This window comes from Felis catus, chromosome B4 (assembly GCF_018350175.1).
Source record: "Felis catus isolate Fca126 chromosome B4, F.catus_Fca126_mat1.0, whole genome shotgun sequence".
Classification (NCBI taxonomy): domain Eukaryota; kingdom Metazoa; phylum Chordata; class Mammalia; order Carnivora; family Felidae; genus Felis; species Felis catus.
The window spans coordinates 4212288-4219341 of record NC_058374.1 but is presented as its reverse complement, the minus strand read 5'-3'; the positions used below and the strand labels follow the sequence as shown (position 1 = coordinate 4219341).

Below are 7054 nucleotides of genomic sequence, written 5' to 3'. Positions count from 1 at the left end.
ATATATCAGCCATAAAAAGAATCATTATATGTACTTCCTTTTGTGGCAGTTGAGAAATATATTGGAATAGATTATACTGTTATAATCTTTATGCTCCTGAAACAACAGCCTCACAAGCCCAAAAATTACCTTGCAACAAATGAACTTCTCAAGCAACTTTCTGGAGTGATAAGAGGGGCACGCTTGGGCGTCCTCGGCTTCTGCCAGGAGTCGTGCCGAAGGCTCCCTGTCCCCCATCTCATTGAATCCCCACAAGAACCCCGTGAGGGAGCCGCATTGCTTATTAGAACAAAGTGACGCCGAGGCTCAGAGAGAAGTTCACAAACTGAAAGGTCACAACAAGAAGCAGACTGAGCTATTTTATCAGTTGCTGCACCACATCTTGAACTTCAGATCTATGTCTCTCTAAACCCCAAGTTCCATCAAATTCTCCATAATTATGTTGTTTGAACAGAAGTATTTTATCTCAAGCACCTGGGGGGCTCAGTCTGTTAAGTGTCCGATTTCAGTTCAGGTCATGATTTCACAGTTCGTGGGACTGACCCGCCTGGGGCTCTGTGCTCTCAGCCCTGCTTGGGATTCTCTCTCCCTCTCTTTGCCTCTCCCCTGCTTGCTTGTGCTCTCTGTCTCTGTCTCTGTCTCTCTCTCTCTCTCTCTGTCTCTTTCAAAATAAACAAACGTTTTTTAAAAGTATTTTGTCTCATAGAAAGTGACCAGAATAAGTTGTTTCAAAAGATAACAAAGGACTATTTTATTTACTGGATTTTTTTTTCATATGGTTGAACATTAGTTATGTATGGCGAAAAAAAATCCAAGTACGTGAAATCTTATTCTAATATTTTTCAAATACTTCCCTGAAACATATTAGAACATTCTGAGACCATAAACCAGAATCAAAAGCCCCTGAGAGACTTACATTTTCCTGTCCTCGAGTTCCAGTTACAGCCTTAAAAATTATCTAAATTAGCTCATCCGTCTCAAATCGCTGTGGCTAGATGTAACCAAGGCACCGAAACAACACGAAATGGCCTCAGTCCAGTCTTCAAGTCAAGATAAGGAACAAATATGGAAACCCAGAAAATTGATAAGGCAATGACAGAAAGTCCTCTTAAATCAGATGACAAGTTCTGGGGAACGCCTTTTTTTTTTTTTTCTAGTTTAAATGAGATCCCATTAGAGCCTTGACTTTGGCAGTGCTGCTTTGCTACATTTTATTTCTCAATTGCAGTCCGTTCTCAAAATGTGGATCATTGAATTACGAATTTGCTGAATTGGATTTGAAAGCAAAACCATGTAAGGCAAAAACACAACTGAATTAGCGATCTAACAAGCAGCAGGCAGGCTAGCTAGAGGGGCTTGCAGGAGAGGCAGACGTTTTCACCGAGAACCCACCCACGACTGGGTCACTGCAGACCTTATCCAAGTTAAATTGTTTGCAAAATGCCTCCCTCGAACCCTGATTAGTGGCCGCATTTGGCAATTACTCGAGTGATCCTAAACGTGTCCCCCCGCCCCGGGACTTTGGAAGCACCGTACCCAGAGCGTCCACATTCCCCTTCAAAGTAAAACACAGAGTCCTCGTTCCCTCCACGCACGAACTCTAAGCAGGTGCCGCGAAAGGCCTTGGGGAACTCGAGCTCGGCTGCCATCCTCTCCCCGTGGGCCTTCCCCCCAGGACCCCCCTGTGGGCTGCCTCTTGTCAGCACGGCCCTGCCGGCGACGTCCCTTGCAAATAAATCAGCGGAAGTTCCAGGCCCACGGAGGAGGCTGCGGTCACCGACGGTGCAACACGCTGTCCGAGGCACTGGCTTGTCAGAGGCACCGGCTTATTTCACTGCTGAGTGCGTGGGGCGCCTCCAAGGCCTCACCGCTGGGTTCCATCCAGTCTGTGACCCAGTCTGTGGGGGAGGAGGTCCAGGGCCGGGAAACGCCAGCCCCAGAGCCACGGTCGGAGCCCTCGGAGAGTAGTGACCGAGCTACTCGTTTTGTGCTGATACCTTCTTCCGGTGATCGTTCGACACAACTAACCGACTCTGTCGCTCCCGCGGGAGACTTTACATGCCTCCCCGAATCAAAACGGGAGTCACCTATCCGTCCAGCAAACAGAGAAGAAGCGCCTCTCGTATGCCGTGAACCCGACAGACACAGATCCCTCCCACTGCCGAACTTCCTTCCTGGCGACAGAGACAGACGTGGATCGGAAAACACAGCAAACAGGTAAATTGTACGGTGTGTCAGGTGCTAAGTGCTAAGGCAGAAGGAAGAACTGAGAGCGGAGAAAGATTTGGAAACATGAGCGCTTGGCGAGGGAGGGAGGTGTGAGCGGGTGTCATGTTTGTAGAACAATCTATCAAATCACAAAAACAAAATCACCAGCAGGCAAGCCACGAAGGTCTTCAGTCCTGCGCAATGCCAGCTAAAATCTGGCCGTCTCCACCCCACCCCCAGGACGGCTGTGGTTTCATCACCACTGCATAAATACGCAAAGAAGGCCGGATTTCATTCCGAGCCACTGGGCATCCGCTCTGCCCTAACAGCGTTCTCGCCAGGCAACTTTAGGCTTATGTCACTTGAAGCAGGAATTCAGGCGGTCCCCAACAGGAGCCACCACAGAGATAATAACTGCCCTCTGAGGACAAATTAGGCGACAGGAGCAGGGTTTCCACATCAACGTCGACACGCGGCGGGTTTTTCTGTGTCCGACAAGGCTGAATTTGCCAGCTGAGCCTCCGAGTAAACGGACGCTGTCTGTATTTTAGAAAAAATGAAATCACACGCATCGATTTCTCTCATAGTGAGGAGGCTTACACAAATGCCTAATAGGTAAATATTGAAATGTAGAGCACCGGGATTGCACGAAAGAAGAAGGGGTGCAGTTAACTCATGAGGATTGAGTAGCAAGAGAATGACCACAGGTATCTTGGCCCATATGGGCTCCTGTAAGAAAATAATAATACATAGACTGGGTGGCATATAAACAACGGACATTCACCTCGCGTGTCTCTGGAGGCTGGAAGTCCAAGGTCGCGACAGATCCAGAGTCTGGTGAGAGCTGCCTCCTGGTTCATAGACATCACAGGGGAAAGCACAGGGGGCCTGGGGTCTTCTCTGTGAGGTCGATGATCACATCATGGGGCCTCTGCCTCTTGGCCCTCTCACCTCCCACAGGCCCTAACTCCTAACACCATCATCTTGGGGGTTAAGTTTCAACATCTGCATTTGCAGGGGACACAAATATTCAGTCTGTAGTAGCAGGACACCCTTTTTTTTTGTACCTTTGTTTACCTCAAACACCAGCCTTTAGAGTGAAAGAACCTTGTAGTCCAGATGGCCGTGAGGTGCTTCAGACCAGGGATTTAACAGTTTCCGGCAGTGGCAGAGAAAGGACAGTTCCCACGGGGAGAAGGGGCAGAATGCCTCACGTCAGAAATGAAGAACCACTCCTCTATGTGACAGATGACAAGGCTGAGTCCCTCAGTGGCCGCCCAAGGCTGGCTTGTGCCAAGTGGCAGATTGAGTAAGTGTGGGAGCCGCCATCGCGGTCAGGCAGGTCCTGAGATTCCGGGAGGCGGTGACTGGGGTGGCTCTATCCGCGTCCAGCCAGTCAACTGATGAAGGGCCATGAGTCCACACAGCAGGCGCAAATCTCCCCGCTCACACGGGTTCTCCTCGCCCTCGGTTCCCATGAAGGGATTGCCAGGGGCGTCTGAATCGGTGTCACGAGGTCTGAATTACTGCGAAGGAGCCTGAATTTGGTAACACCCGGTCTTATACCCAACGCCCCATTTTCCCCTCCAGAGACACATTCTCCTTGAGAGCTAGGAATGGAAGCGGATCTCGTCTGGGGAGAGGAAGGAGGTGTCTATCTTTGCTCTCCGAAAAGTGAATCAATCTAAGTCAATCGCTCTCACTGCCTACATGTGAAGACCTACAGAGGTCACTCCCCACAAACCCGCCCTGACTCCTACCCTGGCTTCTGGAAAATTTCCGACTCCAGCAGCCATTCTGGCCAACAAGAGCGGGGCCAGGTCCACTCGGTTTGTCTAACACAGGTTTCAACTAAGGCACAATCAACAGGGTCACAAAAAGTTGTAGGAATTCAGGGTGATGGATGTACTTGGCATATAGATATGAAGGGAGCTCAACAACGTGTGGTGAACTGAACTGGTATTTTACTTTGTGAGAGGGAGGTATGCCCGTGTTTAAGCTGATTCTACTCATTTAAACATGGAGTTTTCCTGCAACTGAACTTTGCCCATATTTCATAACTTCGTCCGGATTATCTTCGCCTCCTTATAGAGTGATTCCTTACATTAAGCCAGTTTAGGCTGGTTTCGAGGAACACGAGATCTACACATCGGTGTACATATTCATTCCACAAGTATTTATTAAGAGTTTACAACGTACTAAGTGCATTAGAAATCATGTGACTGCCTCAAAACCCTCGCCTGCTTTGTGTTTACATACAGGCACAAAGGCCATGGGGGGGAGTAAGACAATAAATTATAATAGGAGCCGATAGTGCCCCCAACCCCTCAGAGATGTGCCCCTTTTCTGGTCTCCGGCACACCGACCTCAGTCCTTACCTGAAAGACGTTGTCTCTGACCACATCACTCAGCTTTACTTCTATCTAGCACAAACTGTCACTTATCCAGCTTAGAAACCTTTCGGGCGCGCCTGGGTGGCTCAGTCGGTTAAGCGACTGACTTTGGCTCAGGTCAGGGTCTCACAGTTCGTGGATTAGAGACCCGAATCAGGCTCTGCGGTGACAGGGAGGAACCTGCTTGGGATTCTTTTTCTCTCTCCCTCCCTCTCTCCTTCCCTCTCGGCTTCCCAAAAGTAAATAGATAAAAGCTTAAAAAAACAACAAAAGAAACCCTTTTAATGTCCCTTTGTCACCTTGAGAATAAAGTTAAAACTGATTCATGTGACATAACAAACCAAACCATTCGGTTTCCTCCCATCGCTGACACGCTCAGCGTCCGCCCCTCTCTCTGATCACTTCTCCCTTCTGGAAATGTGGTGTGGTGTCTCAGGTCTCCGGGCTTTGCAAACACTTCTTCTCTGCCCACAGTGTTCCTATTTCCCCCTTACAGGCTGGGGGAGGGAGGGTCTTTCTCTCAACCTTCTAGACAGTGGAAACGTCAGTGTCCTTGGCTCTTCCAGGACCCTTTTGAAATGAGGTTCTTTCGTGCGCGTCGTATCTCAAACTTGTTTATAGATTACACTTCTGTGTATCATGACTATTTTCTGGAAGTTTGTTTCCTTTTCTAGAATGTGAACTTATTCAAAGCAGGGACCAATTTTATCTGTATTTATATGTCAGTGCCTAACACAGTACCTGGTTCATAGTAGATAATCCATAAATATTTATTTAAAGAATGAGTGGGGCGCCTGGGCGGCTCAGTCGGTTAAGCATCCGACTTCGGCTCAGGTCATGATCTCACGGTTCGCGAGTTCGAGCCCCGCATTGGGCTCTGGGCTGACAGCTGGGAGCCTGGAGCCTGCTTCAGAGTCTGTGTCTCCCTCTCTCTCTGTCCCGCCCCAGCGTGCTCGCTCTCTCAAAAATAAAATAACACATTAAAGGGTGAGGGAACACACAATAGAGTTAAGAGGCCTACTTGCTTTTATAGTAGTAGAGAGCTTCCCAGGTTTTCTCCCCCCCCGACGCCAGTCTCCCTTTCTTCCACAGTAATGTGGTTTTAATGGGACAATGGGCTCCCCATCTAGAGATTAAACGAGGGGACATCCCTTGAAAGGAACTGTGTAGGTAGGGAGGTCTGCGTGAGGGAAATGTGAACAGAAGACACGGGGAAATGCTGAGGTCATCTCCAACTTAAAGGAAAGCACGTGCCGGAAACCGGCCCCCTTCCCTCCGTGCACCCGGGAACCCCCACGTGCCAGCGACTCAGACTCGGCGGGACGCACCGAAGCTGCCAGAGCGAAAGACCAGCTTCCGTGGATTCCTGGAGCAGAGTCCCATAGGGTAGGAAATGGAGAAAGATAGCTCGTCCATAAGACCCTGGAGCTGAGGTTTCTCTGTCATTGTGGGGAGTCCATTTCTCACTGGACACAGACGCAGGGGCCACAATCCTCCAGACAAGTCTTTATCTAATTTCTGTTTGGATGCTTCCAAGGCTGTTCCCTCCCTCACAGGGTAGACTCTTCGATTGTTGCAAACTCCAAATCTCGAAAAGTATTTCTTCCTAGTAAAATTGAGCTTCCTTATAATTTCTGCTAATTCGGCCAGCTCTACAGTCTAGAGCTGCACAGATATGCACTCTTCTGGCGTATGAAGAAGGCTGTTATCTTGTCAATAGCCTTCACTTTGGATACTCTGAGCCATTTCTCCTATGATAGGCCTCCTAGGTCATTTTTTTTTTTAACGTTTATTTATTTTTGAGACAGAGAGAGACAGAACATGAACGGGGGAGGGTCACAGAGAGAGGGAGACACAGAATCTGAAACAAGCTCCAGGCTCTGAGCTGTCAGCACAGAGCCTGACGCGGGGCTCGAACCCACCGACCGCGAGATCGTGACCTGAGCCGAAGTCGGACGCTTAACCGACCGAGCCACCCAGGCGCCCCTCCTAGGTCATTTTCTACATTGTTCTTCAGATTTTTCCAAGATTTGCAGTTTGTTGATATCTATCATTAAACATTATATTCGGGAACTAAGATAAATACGGTGTGAGTCGGGCACAGGAACTGATAGGACCACGCACATACGTGACATTTTGCGGTTTTTCATTCCTTCAAGAAGAACTTGCAGAGTGCCTATTAAGTGCTTGGCATTCCTTCTGGCACTGGAGGTGAATAAGATAATTCCTGCTTTCTAAAAGTTCGCAGACCACACAGGGAGCAATTCTCCTTCAAAACCACTGGCGGTGGTAATTCTGTCTCCGGTCCGGCAGACCACTGCTCAAGAGGGAAGCTTAGTCTGCCCATGGATGTCAGCAAAGCTCAACTTTAAAAGCCTAGATTTCTCCCAAACGTATTCTTGCACCGCAGTAAGATTGATTTTTACTTCAAAGACCAAAAGACAACAGGCTAG

At 48.7% G+C, this 7054-nt stretch overlaps 1 long non-coding RNA gene across 1 annotated transcript; it reads left to right on the top strand.

Moving 5' to 3' along the window:
- The first annotated feature begins 589 nt into the window (after window positions 1-589).
- On the top strand, window positions 590-4249 carry LOC109501278. The gene is made up of 2 exons (XR_006600243.1): window positions 590-3517; window positions 3799-4249. It is a non-coding gene; the product is annotated as an uncharacterized LOC109501278 (long non-coding RNA).
- Window positions 4250-7054: the final 2805 nt, after the last annotated feature.